The sequence below is a fragment of the Saimiri boliviensis genome, chromosome 17 (genome assembly GCF_048565385.1).
Source record: "Saimiri boliviensis isolate mSaiBol1 chromosome 17, mSaiBol1.pri, whole genome shotgun sequence".
Taxonomy (NCBI): domain Eukaryota; kingdom Metazoa; phylum Chordata; class Mammalia; order Primates; family Cebidae; genus Saimiri; species Saimiri boliviensis.
Genome location: NC_133465.1, coordinates 34883288 through 34901753, shown reverse-complemented (window position 1 = coordinate 34901753; position 18466 = coordinate 34883288).

Here is an 18466-nt window from a genome sequence, read left to right as displayed (position 1 = left end):
TTTGTATTTTAGTAGAGATGGGGTTTCTGCATGTTGGCCAGGCTGGTGTCAAACCCCTGACCTCAAGTGATCCACCCGCCTCAGCCTACCAAAGTGCTGGGATTACAGGCATTAGCCACCACACCAGGCCTGGGGTGTATTTTATACTTACAGCACATCTCAATTCATATTAACCCCGTTTCAACCGCTCAGGTGCTATGTGTGGCAGGTGGCTGCCATACTGGGAATACGGCTCTGCCTCTGCTTCTACCTTCCCATCAGTGCAAGCTGGGACGCTGCTAAAATGAATCACCCTGAACTTGTTGGCATAAAATGGCACACATTTATTCTCTTACAGCTTCGAAGATCAGAAATCCAAAATGGGTCTCAGAGGGGCTAAAATCAAGATGGTGATCAAGCTATCTTTCTCCCGGAGACTCTGTTCCTTGCCTTTTTCAGCTCCCAGAGGCTGCCCACATTCCTTGGCTCATGGCTCTGCACTGCTCTGACTTCTGCTTCCATAGTCACATCTCCCCCGACCCTGACCTTCCTATGAGGACCTCTGTGTTTGTAGTGAGCCCATACAGATAATCCAGGATAATCACCCCGTATCTCAAGATCCTTACCTTGATGATACCTTTATGCTGTAAGGTGGCATACTCACAGGTTCTGGGGATTTAGATCTTTGGGGGGCCATGATTTGGCCTACAATAGGTGCTTTGGGGCTACGGTCACAGAGGAAGAGTGCTTAGGCCTGTAGGCGAAATAGGGCTAGGGAAAAAGGAATTACTCCATTTTGTCCAGAGTAAGATTTGAATGAGCTGAAATTCTGTCAGCTGAAGGTGTTGAGTCTAAGGGGGACCTATGGTTTGAATATTTGTCTCCCCCAAAACTCGTGTTGAAATCTAATTCCTAATGTGGCAGTGTTGAGAGGCAGCACATTTGAGGTGATTGGGTCATGAGGGCAGAACCCTCATGAATGGATTAGCGCATTCATGGATTAAAGCGTTAATGAACTCAGGGATTAATGAGGTAGCTCAGGAGCAAGACTGATGGCTTTACAAGAAGGAAGAGAGAGACTTTTGCTAGCACACTCAGCACCTTGCCCTGTGATGCCCTGAGCTGCCTCAGGACCCTCCAGAGAGACCCCACCAGCAAGAAGGCCCTCTGCAGATGCAAACCCTCGACGCGGGATTTCTCAGCTTCCATAATTATAAGAAATACATTTCTTTTGTTTATAAATTACCCAGTTTCAGGTGTTCTGTTATAAAGAACTGAAAATGAACTAAGATTAGAGAAAACCTGGCCAAGGCCCATCCCAACCAAGCAGCAGTGTTCCTATTCTATTTATTTATTGCCATTTAGGAAACATAAAGTATATATATATGTACACACACACACACACACACACACATATATATTTGAGACAGAGTCTGGCTCTTTCACCCAGGCTGGAGTGCAATGGCAGGATCTTGGCTCACTGTAACCTCCACCTCCCAGGTTCAAGCTATTCTCCTGTCTCAGCCTCTCGAGCAGCTGGGATTACAGGTGTGTGCCACCACACCCAGCTAATTTTTGTATTTTTAGTAGAGACAGTTTCACCATGTTGGCCAGGCTGGTCTCAAATTCCTGGTCTCAAGTGGTCCGCCCGCCTTGGCCTCTCAAAGGGCTGGGATTACAGGTGTGAGCCACCGTGTCCGGACCAAAGGTCATATTTATTTCATGCAGTTTTAGGCCCATGCCCTCCACATTGTCCTGTGCTACACATGCCCATAACCTCAGTGTGCAAGTCAGAGGCAGAACTCTCAAGATGAGCTTAGTGTAGAGAGAATCGTTTAAACATTAAAATATTCATGGGATGAAAAAGATAGGCATATTGCATTTTACCATAGGAAAACCAGTAAAATGGGACCACATACTCCTGACGAAGGGCTCAGCACTAAATATAAGACAAAAATACATCTTAAAAGACTATAAAATCTGTAATCACCTAACCCAATAAACGTGTGCCACTCCAACTTCTATAAAATGGGCTTTGACGTACTCTACACAATGATTACACAGGGAGGCCAGTGAACTGGAGAGCACATAAAAGTACCATTGGATCATACACTTGAACACAAGCCTAATTTGATAGCTATCATGTGGTCAATTATAATCTTGCTGAACTTGTTAGACCTTAGCATGGCTCATAGGAGATGATTTAATGATCCAACACGTCTCACAGATGCCTATATTTTCTCTTGATCTGTTTCCCTGGAGAACAAGCAGAGGTATTGAAAACAATTTCCAAAAATGAGTCAGTACATTCGGTGCTTAATGTGCTATTGGTAATGACAGTCCTTCTAGCCAACTGGGTCCAGAGTATTGAGGAAACAAGGCACATGGGAGGGGTGGACGCCTGGCATGTGACACACCCACCCACGGGGTGGGACATGCCCTGGGAGGGAAGCCCATGAGTGTGGGTGCCGGGTATGGCAGGCAGAACTTGGAACTTGGGGTACAAGGAAGCTGATAATTAACTTTTTTTTTTTTTTTTGAGATGGAGTATTGCTCTGTTGCCCAGGCTGGAGTGCAGTGGTTTAATCTCGGCTCACTGCAACCTCCACCTCCCAGGGTTCAAGTGATTCTCCTGCCTCACCCTCCCAAGTAGCTGGGACTATGGGCATGTGCCACCACACCTGGCTGATTTTTTGTATTTTTAGTGGAGATGGGGTTTCACCATGTTAGCCAGGATGGTCTCGATCTCCTGACCTCGTGATCCGTTCACCTCAGCTTCCCAAAGTGCTGGGATTACAGGCATGATAATTAACTGTTTTATAGTAAAATGGGAGGCCTCAGAGTCATCTGGTATAACAAGAGGTGGACAGAGGGTAGCAACAGATCAGGCATTTAATGAACACCTTCGGCATTCTTGGATACAAGTCACCATTTAAAATATTTTGGAGTGACCCCAGAGACCCATGACCTGTAGTCATTTGTCATTTTGTCAGGCCAAGGATCTTAAACACCTGAGGACCCAAGAGCCACTTGAGTGGATGGCTGGCATTCCATCTCACCATAACTTTGTGGTTCTTCTTCTTTTTTTTTTTTTTTGAATGAATGAGAAGTTCTTACGTTGCCCAGGTTGGCCTATGAACTCACAGCCTCGCCTCTCAAGCACCAGGACAATTGGGCTGAGCCACCGCGGCTCCCGACTTTGTGGTTCTTTGTTCATGCCTGGGGATGCAGAAGTTTTCCTTCGGTAGTTAAAAAAAATAAAAACCACCACAGTGGTTTTTTCTTTGGAAAAAAAGTCGGCTGCTTCTTACTGGTATTAAACTGAAGAGAAATTCAGCCAGAAAATGAAATATAACTGAATGTGAAACTCAGCTGTGCTGGACTAGACAGGATTAACACTTGTGTTTTCCTCCCTCCCTCCCTGCCTGCTCTTTCTCTCTTTTTTCCCCTCTCTTTCTCTTTCTTTCTTTTCTTTTTTCTTTCTTTCTCTTTCTCTTTCTCTTTCCCTCCCTCCCTTCCTCCCTCCCTTCTTTCCTTCCTTTCTTCCTTCCTTTCCTCCTTCCTCTTTCTTTTCTCTCTCTCTCTTTTGCTCTCTTTCTCTCTTTCTTTCTTTCCCAGAGTCTCCCTCTGTCACCCAAGCTGGAACGCAGTGGTGTGAGCACTACAGCCTCTAACTCCTGCCACAGCATGCCAAAAGTGCTGGATTACTGGAGGGAGCCATGGCCCCTGGCCCCCACTTATACTCTATACAAAAGAAAACCATTGAAGAAGCTGTTTGAATATGACCCCAAAAAATGGTCCTCAAAGGAGTAACTTACACTTTAGTGAAACTTGAAAAGGAGTTTAATATGCTACGTGAGGCTATGCACATGAAACAGTGAGCCTTTGATTCTGGAGAACAAGAGGCATCTGCATAAACAACACAGAGATTCAAAAAGGCTTGGGAAAGTGTTGCTCAAGCATGTCATGGGTTGGCGGTAATCAGAAATCAAGCTTGTGGGAGCCGTTGTTGGGAAAGCCCATCAGCAGGTGAGCAGCAACATTGCCCCTGGCTGGAGTTGTGAGGAAGGACTTGGGTGGAGCATGAGGAGGGACTTAGACGTGGAAGGCCTGGAGGGAGAGCTCAGCAACTCATCATGATCACACCACTACACTCTGCACTGCAGCCTGGGTGGCACTGTGAGACCCCGTATCTAAAAAAAAAAAAAAATAAAGTTGGGGTTGGAGGAGGACTTTTGGCCCCGGGAGTGAGACAGAAGCTAGCCAACAGAACCTAGGACAGGCTGGAAGTCCAAGCCGACCCCACAGCAGACTTACTTCGTGTTGTGCTCCCCAGGACCAAGCCAAACATCCTACTCTTCCTTTCCTTTCTTTTTTTTTTGAGACAGAGTGTTGCTCTATTGCCAGGCACCAGGCTGGAGTGCAGTGGCACAATCTTGGCTCACTGCAACCTCCGCCTCCCGGGTTCAAGCAATTCTCCTGCCTCAGCCTCCCGAGTAGCTAGGACCACATGCATGCACTACCACGCCCAGCTAATTTTTGTATTTTATTTTATTTTATTTTTTGAGACGGAGTTTCACTCTTGTTACCCAGGCTGGAGTGCAATGGCGCGATCTTGGCTCACCGCAACCTCCGCCTCCTGGGTTCAGGCAATTCTCCTGCCTCAGCCTCCTGAGTAGCTGGGATTACAGGCACGCGCCACCATGCCCAGCTAATTTTTTTATTTTTAGTAGAGACAGGGTTTCACCACATTGACCAGGATGGTCTCGATCTCCTGACCTCGTGATCCACCCGCCTCGGCCTCCCAATGTGCTGGGATTACAGGCATGAATCTCTATGCCTGGCCCCTACTCTTCCTTTCTATGATCAGGATCGGTCCTAAAAATTGTGACAGGGCTGAGCCTACAGGTTTGAAGGGGTTCAAGAGATCTGAGATATGGAGAAGAGTGCTAAAAAGGCTAGGAACTAGGAAGGGTGTGAGGACATTTTCTGAATGAGAAGAGCAGGGGCAGACGACTGCAGAGCTCCTGGATAGGTCAAATGATGTAACATCTGGTTCTCCTTCTTTGCTGGGAAACCTTATATTTAAAAAGTCCTCAATTTGTGGCTGCCTGGCTTAAGGTTAGGGCAATTTGTACTGCGTCAACTTGAATAAGTTGGGATCTACATTTCCCAGAATCCCATTCCCCACATGGTTTCAAGAGTGAGTTGGCCAAAAGCGGAATTTGCAGGATATTAGGCAGGCAGAGGTGATGTAGCAGCCCTGACCCTCCGTAGGCTGTCGTGGTTAGAAGTGATTACAGGCAGGTGCCTATAAACCATGGGGAGCTCTGCTTCCAGGTGTGGGCTCCAGTTTTTTTCTTGCTGTCTTCTGTTCCCAATCTACCTCTTCTTACCAACTGCTGATGCTATAGAAAAATGGTGGCTTTTTTTTTTTTTTTTTTTTTTTTTTTTTGAGAGACAGTCTAGTTCTGTTGCCCAGATTGGAGTGCAATGGTGTGATCTTGGCTCACTGCAAACTCTGGCCCCCCGCCCAGGTTCAAGCAATCCTTGTACCTCAGTCTCCCAGGCAGCTGGGACTACAGGCATGTGCCACCATGTCTAGCTAACTTTTTAATTTTTAGTGGAGACTTGGTTTAGCCATATTGACCAGGCTGGTCTCAAGCTCCTGGCCTCAAGTGATCCAACTGCCTCGGCCTCCCAAAGTGCTGGGATTACAGGTGTGAGCCATTGCGCCCAGCCCAGTGGTGATCCCTTGACTCACTGCCAGATACTTGACAGTGAGGCACAAACACAGTAGCTACGCAGAGGGACGGCTTTCCACTGACCTCCCATGAGCTTGTTTTGCCATTCTATTTTGGGGCTGGATGTGCTTACCTTCTCAGATTGACCAAATAGTAATCTCTTCTCTGATCCCCAACTTTTCTCCTAGACCTTCACTTTCTTGCGCCCTCCCCCTTAAAAATGTGTAAGATCTTGTCCTAGAATACATTTCCTATGCCATAAGTAGTAGTTCTGCTTCCCTGAATAACCTCTGACTATATACTAGGCAGACTGTGAAAAATCCAGGCGGCTGCTTACTTACTGTAAGGATTATTTGGTTCCAAGAAACAGAAAGCCACGCTGAACTAATTTAAGCAAAAAAGTGGCTCTTTATTGGCTGATGTTCTCCAACCATGGAAGTGCTGGGGTGACTAGAGCCAGGAATTTAATTATTTATTTTTTATTAATTTTTTTAAAGATGGGGTTTCACCATGATGGCCAGGCTGATGTTGAACTCCTGACCTCAGGTGATCCACCCACCTCAGCCTCCCAAAGTGCTAGGATTACAGGCGTGAGCCACTGCGCCGGGCCTAGAGTCAGGAATTTAAAAACTGTCAGTCTCTTATCTTTGCAGCTCAGTTTTATTCTTCCCTACATGGGGAAAGGCCAATCAGCCCAGCTTGGGTCATGTGTCTACCATGTGGACTAATCACAGGCTAGAGGAATGAGGCATTACAATTGATCCACCTGGCTCACTTGCCCACCTCCATGATATGGGATTGAGCCTATTATTAGAAAAAAGGGTAGCATAAATGTGGCTGCTCAGAGAACTGTAAGCCAGGAAACTACCTCCAGTTACATCTACTACACTACTTTTAGTAAAATTCAACTGGGCAATTTTGAGCATAACAAACGCCGTTTCTAGCTAAGGCATTTAAAGACATGTCTAGTAGTTGGAGGACACAAGTAAGTTGCATACGCCCTTCATAGAATCTGATGTTACAGGCCAGGCGCAGTGGTTCACACCTGTAATCCTGGCATTTTGGGAGGTCAAGGTGGGTGGATCATCTGACGTCAGGAGTTTGAGACCGTCCTGGCCAACGTGGTGAAGCCCTGTCTTTACTAATAATACAAAAATTAGCCAGCTGTGGTGATGCATGCCTAGAATCGCAGCTACTCGGGAGGTTGAGGCAGGAGCATTGCTTGAACCGGGAGGCAGAGGTTGCAGTGAGCTGAGATCGCACCATTGCACTCAGCTGGCTGAAAAGGACAAAACTGTGTTTAAAAAAAAAAAAAATCTGAGCCGGGCGCGGTGGCTCAAGCCTGTAATCCCAGCACTTTGGGAGGCCGAGGCGGGTGGATCACGAGGTCAAGAGATCGAGACCATCCTGGTCAACATGGTGAAACCCCGTCTCTACTAAAAATACTAAAAATTAGCTGGGCATGGTGGCGTGTGCCTGTAATCCCAGCTACTCAGGAGGCTGAGGCAGGAGAATTGCCTGAACCCAGGAGGCGGAGGTTGCGGTGAGCCGAGATTGCACCATCGCACTCCAGCCTGGGCAACAAGAGCGAAACTCCGTCTCAAAAAAAAAAAAAAAATCTGATATTACACTAAGGGCTTTGAGATCTCTTTGTACATTACTGGAAACCTTACAAACATCAGTTTATTATTGAGGATCTTTAGATGGAGCTCCAAAATGTGTCTCACTAGAGGCTTGCTAAGATGGGCAGGAGACACTTTAACAGTGAAAGAAGAGTGAGAAGAGCAATATAAAGTCTTTTTTTTTTTTTTGAAGACAGAGTTTTAGTCTGTTGCCCAGGCTAGAGTGCAGAGGCACAATCTCAGCTCACGTCAGCCTCCACCACCCAGGTTCAAGTGATTCTCCTTCCTCAGCCTCCCAAGTAGCTGGAACAACAGGCATGTGCCACCACATCCAGCTAATTTCTGTATATATATATATTTTTAGTAGAGATGAGGTTTCACCTTATTGGCCAGGCTGGTCTTGAACTCCTGGCCTCATGTGATCTGCTGGCCTTGGCCTCCCAAAGTGCTGGGATTACAGGTGTGAGCCATTGTGCACAGCCAAGGGCAATATAAGTCTTAATTAGGAAGCAAAGGAAGTGAAAGATGGAGAAGATTACATCTTTACTACATTGAGTCTCTCCATCTATTAACATGATATATAATAATGTCTCCATTTGTTTAATAATTATTTCATGTCTTTAAATAAAGGTTGTAAGTTTTCTCCATGAATGTTTTGGCCATATTTTATTAGACTTATTCCTAGATACTTTATAGATTTTGGTACTATTAAAAATGGTAGTTTAAAAATTAAATATTCTAATTGTTTGCTATTAATATATTTAAGGAAGTATCCTCCCCCACCCCTCAGACATCTTATATCCAGAAACTTTAGTGAACTTTATCATTAGTTCTAAGAATTTATCTGGAGAGGCTCTTGAATTTTCTCTATATTGTCTCCTAATTTTTCACATTAAAGTTCATTTTTCTTTCTTTCCTTTTTTTTTTTTTTTTTTGAGACGGAGTTTCGCCCTTGTTACCCAGGCTGGAGTGCAATGGCGCGATCTCGGCTCACCGCAACCTCCGCCTCCTGGGGTCAGGCAATTCTCCTGCCTCAGCCTCCTGAGTAGCTGGGATTACAGGCACGTGCCACCATGCCCAGCTAATTTTTTTGCACTTTTAGTAGAGACGGGGTTTCACCATGTTGACCAGGATGGTCTCGATCTCTCAACCTTGTGATCCACCCGCCTCGGCCTCCCAAAGTGCTGGGATTACAGGCTTGAGCCACCGCGCCCGGCCTAAAGTTCATTTTTCTTAGGCGAAAAATCTAAATTAAATAATGTAGGTCTAGGATTATAATATCCTGTATTAATGTTTTATGCCTTAACAACTAACAAAATTGATTTAGCTCTTACTGAAAATCATACTGGTCTATGCGAGTGCTTTGCAAAGTGTGTTTCATCAGCTGGGAGAAAGTTTTCATATTTCATACTACATTCTTTTCTTGAAGGTTCAGAAAGGTCCTGAGAAGTCCTGCAAAGAAAGGTCTCAAAATTGGGTAAACCCTGCATTCCAAACTGACTTCATCATGGAACCCCCTTCCAAATAATACTTTCAAGCCTTCCAAAGAACTACTTTTAAAAAAATTATTATTATTATTTTTTCTCTCTCCTCCCCTTCCCTGAAGAACTACTTTTTATAAAGAACACACTTTGGGAAATGATGGTCGAATGAAACAAGTCATGAAAACTGGGTAACCCCAGGATTTTCTCAAAAATCTACTCTCTCATTCACAATGTTCCGTGGAAGCTAAGCTGGGTGGAATAAGGCTCTATTTGGCTTTTTCTTTTTCTATTCTTCAGTCTGTAACAATAACTCCCCGTGGGTTAATGTTGGCATCTAAAAGAAAGAAAAATATGCACATTAAGTCTCATGAGGCTTCCCAGTATGTCTGTTCCTCAGGAAAGGGTCACAGCTGGTCGCAGTGGGAGACTGTCCTTGAATTCCCATCAATAATTTTTAACCGATACTGAGATCACATTTCTTCTGTTTCTGTTTATCTTCCTGCTAAACCCCAGGCCATCAGCTCTCATGCCCTGCGTTTCCCCCCACATTATACAGAACCACAAGTGTTTATCAAAAGCTGTCCTTTCCGTGTTCTGTATTATGTACAAAGGCTAAAAATTTGACGGTGTACAACTAAATAAATGGAAACGTAAAAGCCTCACAAGTAGGAACATATTTTATTGGGGGGGAAAAAGCTGTGGTTATGTAAGTTTTCCTTGGATTGCTATTTCTGATCAGGATGCTTATTGCATTATCTGAAAGGATAATGATGAGTGTCTACCTTAATGGGTCTCACATCAAACTTACTTGAGGAGTTCAGAAAAAATACAGGGTTTCCCCCACCTGGGACCCTCTGCTTTAGAATCTCCAGTGATTAAGCACTTGTATTTTTAAATGCTCTGGAATTCATTCTCTGGCATTTATTAAGTAGCCTTTCTTTTTTTTTCTTGAGACGGAGTTTCGCTCTTGTTACCCAGGCTGGAGTGCAATGGCACGATCTCGGCTCACCGCAACCTCCGCCTCCTGGGTTCTGGCAATTCTCCTGCCTCGGCCTCCTGAGGAGCTGGGATTGCGGGCACGCACCACCATGCCCAGCTAATTTTTTTTGTATTTTTAGTAGAGACGGGGTTTCACCATGTTGACCAGGATGGTCTCGATCTCTTGACCTCGTGATCCACCCACCTCAGCCTCCCAAAGTGCTGGGATTACAGGCTTGAGCCATTGCGCCCGGCTAGGTAGCCTTTCTTTTTAAGTAAATCATTTTTTCAATATGATCTTGCCTACATTTTTTTTCTGACCTCGATTTAAAATAACAATAAATAATATTTTAATTTTTACTTGTTTTGCCTAATAAAGCACAATAAAGCATAAAAAAATCAATTCTGGCCAGAAGCGACAGACAGCTCATGCCTGTAATCCCAACACGTTGGGAGGCCAAGGCATGAGGATAGCTTGAGCCCAGGAGTTCAAGACTTGCCTGGGCAACATAGGGAGACTATGTCTCGACCAAACAAACAAACAAACAAAAAGCCTGGTGTGACAGCTCATGCCTGTACAGCTACTCAGGAGGCTGAGGTTGAAGAATCACTTGAGCCCAGGAGGTTGAGGCTACAGTGAGCCATGAATGCCCCACTGCACTTCAGCCTGGGCAACAGAGTGAGACCCTGTCCCAAAACAAAACAGAACAAAACAGAACAGAACAACCTTCCAAACACAAACAAATGTTTTTTCCACATCTGGCTCTGATTCGTGTTCATATAGAGAAATTTTGGAATTCTGAATTTGTCACTTAGCATTTTATTTTTAAAAATTTCCATGCTACCGCCGGGCACGGTGGCTCAAGCCTGTAATCCCAGCACTTTGGGAGGCCAAGGCGGGTGGATCACGAGGTCGAGAGATCGAGACCATCCTGGTCAACATGGTGAAACCCCGTCTCTACTAAAAATATAAAAAATTAGCTGGGCATGGTGGCGCGTGCCTGTAATCCCAGCTACTCAGGAGGCTGAGGCAGGAGAATTGCCTGAACCCAGGAGGCGGAGGTTGCAGTGAGCCGAGATTGCGCCATTGCACTCCAGCCTGGGTAACAAGAGCGGAACTCCTTCTCAAAAAAAAAAAAAAAAGATCAACAAAAATTTCCATGCTACCATACAGTGATTGTCATTTTTAGCAATTGCATGATATTCCAATGTATCATATTTATTTGTATCATAACTTAGCTAACCATTTCTTTATTATCAGACATTTAAGCTATTTCTCTATTTTTAGTTGCCCTAAGGAGCTTGATGTGTATGGATTTTGCTTTTGTTTTGAACCAATTATCTTGGGATAATTTTCTGGATGTCTGGTTATTGGGTCAAAGGATAAGAACGTTTTTTTTTACGACTTTTGTTAATGATTACTAAATTGCTTTCCAAAAGGTTGAACAAATTCACAAAGGCATGTCCCAACCCAATGGCACAATTGCTGAGGTTTTCAGGGAGGGGCAGGTAATTCTAGAGGTCTGTTGGGTTTTCCCATGACAAATAAAGAAATACTACAAATATACAAGTCATATTACCTTATCTAAGAAGAAACGCAAGGAGCCTAATAATAATTATGGCACTGCTCGACCATCTCACCCACTATGGGCCAGCACTTCCCTTGCATTCCTTCTATTATATAATTCTAATATATATTCTATAATTCTCAACCCTAGGAAGTTAGATCTTACTGCTTCTCAGTTCACAGATGAGGAAAGGGTGGGAAGAGAGGTTTAATGCCTTGCCCCAGGGTTACACAGTGACTTAGTATTGTAATGTGGATTTGAACTCTCTGTTTTTGGGCTTTAAAATTTTATTATTTCATCTTTTTTTTTTTTTTTTAGATGGAGTCTTACTCTGTTGCCCAGGCTGTAGTATAATGGCGCGATCTTGGCTCACTGCAACCTCCACCTCCTGGGCTCAAGCAATTCTCCTGCCTCAGCCTCCTGAGTAGCTGGGATTATAAGCCTGTAACACCACGCCCACCTAATTTTTTGTTTCTTTAGTAGAGATGGGGTTTCACCATGCTGGCCAGGCTGGTCTCAAACTCCTGACCTCATGATCCTCCCACTTCGGCCTTCCAAAGTGCTGGGATTACAGGTGTGAGCCACCACACCCAGCCTATTTGATCTTTTTAAAAAACTTTTGCTGGGTGCGGTGGCTCACGCCTGTAATCCAAGCACTTTGGAGGCCAAGGCGGGCGGATCACCTGAGGTCGGGAGTTCAAGACCAGTCTGACCAACGTGGTGAAACCACGTCTTTAAAAAAAAGAAATTAAAATTAATAAATAACTTAAAAAAATGTTGTTTCTTTCTTCTTTCTTTATTGCTTGAATCAGAATGAATCCTGTGTTTTACAGCTGCTGCTATGCAATTAGGTTGATGCAAAAGTAATTGTGGGTTTTGCCATTACAGTTTACTTTTTTTTTTGAGATGGAGTCTTACTCTGTCACTCAAGCTGGAGCTTGGTGGCGCAATCTTGGCTCAATTCAACCTCCGCCTCCCAGGCTTAAGCAATTCTCCTGCCTCAGCCTCTCTAGTAGCTGGGATTATAGGTGTGCGCCACCATGCCTGGCTAATTTTTGTATATTTAGTAGAGATGGGGTTTCTAAAGAGACCATGTTGGCCAGGCTGGTATGAACTCCTGACCTCAAGTGATCTGCCCACCTTGGCCTCCCAGAGTGCTGGGATTACAGGCATGAGTCACCGTGCTCAAGCCTTACAGTTTACTTTTAATGGCAAAACCTGCAATTACTTTTGCACCAACCTAATAAGTTTCACACCATTGATTCCTAAAGCAGTCCCAGAATCTCACTAACTAGGTGCTTCTTGATTCCTATATTGGCTGTAAAATGGAGTATGATACAATAGATTCAGTAGGTTCAAGATGTCCACAATATCCTGCTGCTGCTCCCATCAAGAGGTGGTCTACTGACCCTCCCCCTCAAGTCGGGCTGGCCTGTGACTTTTTTTGACCAATAGAATGCAGCATCACCACATCACGCCAGACTTAGGTCTGACAGCTTTAGTGCTCATGCTCTCTTGGAGCCCCAAGCCACTATGTAAATAGGACTAGTCTTTCTAGAGTGACCGCAGAAGAAATAAATGCATTGCCAGCCCAGCTTTTTCAGCCACCACAGCTGAGGCTCTAGATATGATTGTCACCATCTTGGATCCTCTATCCTCACTTATTATCCAGCTGACAACATGTGGAACAGAAACAAACCATCCCTGATGAGCTAAGAATCAGCTGTTGTTTTAAATGCTGTTAAATATTGAGGTGCTCTGTTACGCAACAAAAATAACTGAAGCAATAGGGTTTACTTTGGTGAAAACCAAGTGCAAAAAGAGTACCAGCAGTATGTGCAGTCTTCCCTAACCCTCACACAAGCAGAATAAAACTGACATTTACGACCTCTCATGCCACCTGGCACTTAACCTCTCTCATGACACTGACTCTGCTGCACACAGCCTTAACTTATGTACATGGCTGCCTTCCCTACCAGATTAGGTATAAATTACCTTGGTAACCACAGCCTTTTATGCAAGGCCTGGCACAAAAGAGTAGCTGAATACATATTTGTTGAATGAATTTTGACTTGCTCTTGGTTGATTGATGAAAGCACTTGAAATGGAATAACAGCTTTTATTTATTGTGCTCAGCATTGTGCAAAGTATTTTACATAGATTATTTCATCTAATCTTCACAATGATCCCATGAAATAGGCCCGATGATTATCTTCATTTTACAGATGAGGAAACTGAGAGGGTAAGTAACTTGCTTGAAGTCACGCTGCTAGGAGCCTGCACAGATTCAAACCCCACTTTGCAAAAAGGTAAATTTTTATTATGAAACATTTCAATCACACAAATAACTATAGAGATGAATATAACACACACCATTTTAATTCTGCTTCCTCAAAGTCACTGCTTTTTTTTTTTTTTTTTTTTGAGACGGAGTTTCGCTCTTGTTACCCAGGCTGGAGTGCAATGGCGCGATCTCGGCTCACCGCAACCTCCGCCTCCTGGGTTCAGGCAATTCTCCTGCCTCAGCCTCCTGAGTAGCTGGGATTACAGGCACGCACCACCATGCCCAGCTAATTTTTTGTATTTTTAGTAGAGACGGGGTTTCACCATGTTGACCAGGATGGTCTCGATCTCTCGATCTCGTGACCCACCTGCCTCGGCCTCCCAAAGTGCTGGGATTACAGGCTTGAGCCACCGCGCCCGGCACAACCTTTTATGAAAGCCTTCTTTCTTTGGACTTCAGAGCCTCTAAGCCAAGAGAGCCTAAATTTGCAGGGAGAAAATTGATAGCTAATTTGTAAAATTTTCTTGTAGACATAGGGTCTTGCTATGTTGCCCATGCTGCTCTTGAACTCCTAGCCTCAAGCAATCTTCCTGCCTTGGCCTCTCAAAGCTCTGGGATTACAGGTATGGGCCACTTCACTCAGCTTATAACTAGCTAACTGTTTTTTTCTTTTTTTTGAGACAGGCTCACTTTGTTGCCTGGGTTACAGTGCAGTGCAATGATAGCTCATTACAGCCTCAACCTCCTGGGCTCAAGCAGCCCTCCTGCCTTAGCTCTGCAAGTAGTGAGGAATACAGGCAAGCACCAGCCTGTTTAGTTAATTTTTTTTTTTTTTTTTTTTTTTGAGACAGAGTCTTACTCTGTGTCCCAGGCTGGAGTGCAGTGGCACGATCTTGGCTCACTGAACCTCTGCTGCCCAGGTTCAAGTGATTCTCCTGCCTCAGCTTCCCAAGTAGCTGGGATTACAGGTACCTGCCACTGTGCTGTTTAGCTAAGTTTTAAAATTTTTGTAGAGATGGGGTTTTGCCATTTTGTCCAGGCTGGTCTTGAACTCCTGGGCTCAAGCAATCCTCCTGCCTCGGTCTCTCAAAGTGCTGGGATTACATGCATAAGAATTAGCTAACTTTTAAAAAGTGCCTCACAAGGTGACATTTACCTTGATGGATTTTCCCCATGGTCCTGTGTCAAGCCCTCAATAAGCTTTAAAACAGGTTCAGAAACTTCACCATGCTCAAGTCCCAGAACTGAAAGCTGACTCATACTAAAAATATTCACATGATGTACAAGATACAGAAAACGAGAGGGCAGGTTATGTAATTTACAATGATAAAAATGTCATTGGGGGACCACTGCCTTTTATAGGTCCAATCACAGCTTCTCTCCTTAGTGAGAATGATCAGAAGGTTGTTGGGTGGGTACAGAGTCAGAGTGAGGGGCTTGGGCCATAGAATTTACATGAATAGTATAGCACTGGGTTCAGCTCTGACTGGTTTGACTTCTCAGAGAGCCAGGCTTCTTGATTAAACGGCATTGGATACCTTCTTCCTTTCACAGACACTTACTATTTCTTCCTTTTTTTTTTTTTGGTCTCCTTTCAATACTTTTATTTTTCACCTTCTTATTCTGACCTATTTCTTTTTGGATTAAGTGTTTTGCTCTATTCACCAGATTCTAATTTTTTATTGTTGTTAAGGTTAGGATTAGAGTCTGATAGAAATGATCCATGACTAATCTGTGTAGAAAGATGTCATATATTTCTAAGACCATGTGCCAGGTGCGGTGGCTCACACCTGTAATCCCAGCACTTTGGGAGGCTGAGGCGGGCGGATCATCTGAGGTCAGGAGTTTGAGACCAGCCTGACCAACATGGTGAAATCTCATCTCTACTAAAAACACAAAATTAGCCAGGCATGGTAGTGCCCACCTGTAATCCCAGCTACTCGGGAGGCAGAGGCAGGAGAATCACTTGAATCTGAGAGGTGGAAGTTGCAGTGAGCCAAGATGGTGCCATTGCTCTCTAGCCTGGGGGACAAGGGCGAAACTCTGTCTCAAAACAAAAAAACATGCAAATGATTTCAGGGGATTGTGGACATCCTTGATGTCCCAGGTTAAATTCCTATGCATCCTCAGTCAAAATTCCTGCCTTAAGCAGACCTGGCCCATTTTTGAGCTGACAAAGCTGAAGCCTAACAACATCATCTTATTTTCCTCATGGCCAAGTTCTTAGGATCACCTTCCATCCTCACCTCTCTTCTCATTCCTCTACCTTCTGATCTTCTGTTAGGGCCACCTCTGTGACGCTGGAACTGCTCAGACCTTGTGGTTACTTCCTCAGCCACGGGTACTGGGTTGAGGTCTAACGGTGATTGCAGTCAATCCTGTTTTCTCACCTTTTTCCCTTTGACTTGTATTTTGCACTTTCTCTAGTATTCCAATCAACATCCTCTTTTTTCCCCTCATTCTTTTTTTCTGGCAGGCTGTGCCCATGTCCCCTTGAATTGGGTGTGACTGACATATTGCTTTCACCCCTGGTCTTTGTCCTTCCTTTTCATAACCATATTCATAGCCCCATCTCCCTGTTTTTCTTTCCTATCAATGTTTCCAGAGCTTAAATCCATGAACATCATTTTCTCAGCTTCTTTATATGCCTGTCTCCACTACTGCTAAGTATTGTCTCTCTCTTTTTTTATTTCTGAGACAGAGTCTTGCTCTGTTGCCCAGGCTGGAGTGCAGTGGTGCGATCTCAGCTCACTGCAACCTCTGCCCCCGGGGTTCAGGTGATTCTCCTGCCTCAGCTTCCCGAGCAGCTGGGATTACAGGTGTGTACCACACTGGCTAATTTTTGTATTTTTTGTAGGGACAGGATTTCACCATGTTGGCTAGGCTAGTCTTGAACTCTGGACCTCATGATCTACCAGCCTTGGCCTCCCAAAGTGTTGGGATTACAGACGTGAGCCACTGTGCCCAACCTAGCATTGTCTTTCTTTAAAATATATTTTTAAACATGATTTTCAACCCATATTTGTATTTCCCATTCAGACCACTCCTCTGAGCTCCACACTTGCATATTCAACCTAATTACTATTTGCACTTTGATGTCACAACAACGATGGGTCAAAAATAAAGCCAACAATTCTCTGCCTCCAGCTTTGTCCTTCTCAGAAAATTGCACCCCAGTTCACATAGTAACTCAAGCCAGAGGAATCATCATGCATTGTTCCTTTTTCTTTACCCGCAACAACATGAGTAAGCGTGCTGCTCTACTTCCAAGATACATCTTGAGTTTAAAGCAGTGCCTTCATCCCCAGAGCCATGATCCTTAGGTCAGACCGGCATCATTTCTCACCTGAACCACATCCAGCATCCTCTTAACTACTCTCCCTGATTCTACACTGGTCTCCCTCTAATCTGTTCTTCCCACAGCAGCTACAGCTTGCTTTTAAAAACAGAAATTACATTAAATCACTCTCTACTTAACTCTCTTTAATAGCTTCCTATTCATTCACAAAACACGTTTACTGCACACCCTCTCTGTACCAGGCCCCCCAAAATCCCTGCCCTCATGAAATAAATGAGGGATGGGGTAAGGGTTATGAAGGAAAGAAGGGATGAGGAATGGGGAATTTGTCTGTGTGTTTGGTTACAGTTTATAATACAGAATGCAGGCCTCTGTAATCCCAGCCTTCAGCAGGCTGAGGCAGGCGGATCTGGATCACCTGACACAGGGATATGAGACAAGCCCGACCAACATGGTGAAGTTCTGTCTCTACTAAAATTACAAAAAAATTTACCTGGGTATGTTGGCATGTTCCTGTAGTGCGACTACTCAGGCAGCTGAGGAGGAGAATCACTTGTACCCTGGAGGCGGAGGTTGCAGTGAGCTGAGAGTGCACCACTGCACTCCAGCATGGGCGACAGAGTGAGACTCCGTCTCAAAACATAAAAAATAAAATAAAATAGTGAGTCCAAGGAAGACTTAACCGAGTCTGAGTAGGTGACCTTTGAGCAAAGGACTTGAAAGAGGTGAGAGAGTGAGTTTTGCAGAATATTCCATGTGGAGGAGGCCCTGAGGTAGAGTCACGGCTGGCTTTGGGACTGAGCAGAGTAGAATAAAACCCAAGCTTCACTATTTACTACGATAAATATTCAGTATTTACTAAGGGCAGCCCAGGCCCCTATTCCCTCCAAAAAACAAAGACAAGAAACGATCCTCTTTAGCTGCAGTCTTCTTTCCTGTCACTCCCTCCCTCAATACATTCCTTCCACACTGGTCTTCTAGTTTACCAGGATTTGGTTCTTGCTTTTCCTTGGGTTGTGCATTAGCTAGGAATACTCCTCCAACCCTTATGCCCGTATATAATTTGCAAGGCTGGTTCCTTCTCATCCAGTAGGTTTCAGTTTGAATTTCACTTTAGGACTTTTCTGACCACAGGAACTAAAACAGGGCTCTTCTTCTTTCTTTCCTATGTCAGTTTCCTATTTGTTTCTGGGATTCATATATATGTGCATTTGACTTAAATCTCATTAGGTATAGTAAATGGTTAAATTTGCATTTGGTCACTGGTGAAGATTAAGCATTTCCCCAAATAATTGTTAGTTTTCTTAGCCTGATTTCTTTTCTATATTTTGGCCAAACAAACGCTCATTTAAAGTCACGTTGTTTTCTGGCTGGCCAGCCAAAACCCCACCCTGTCCATTTATTTGGGGGGAATTTATTTTCCCAAATTCCAGGCAGAGATAGTGACTCACAAGAAATTACTCCAAAACCCAACCCATTCAGAGAAAAGTGCTTCATTTCGATAATATC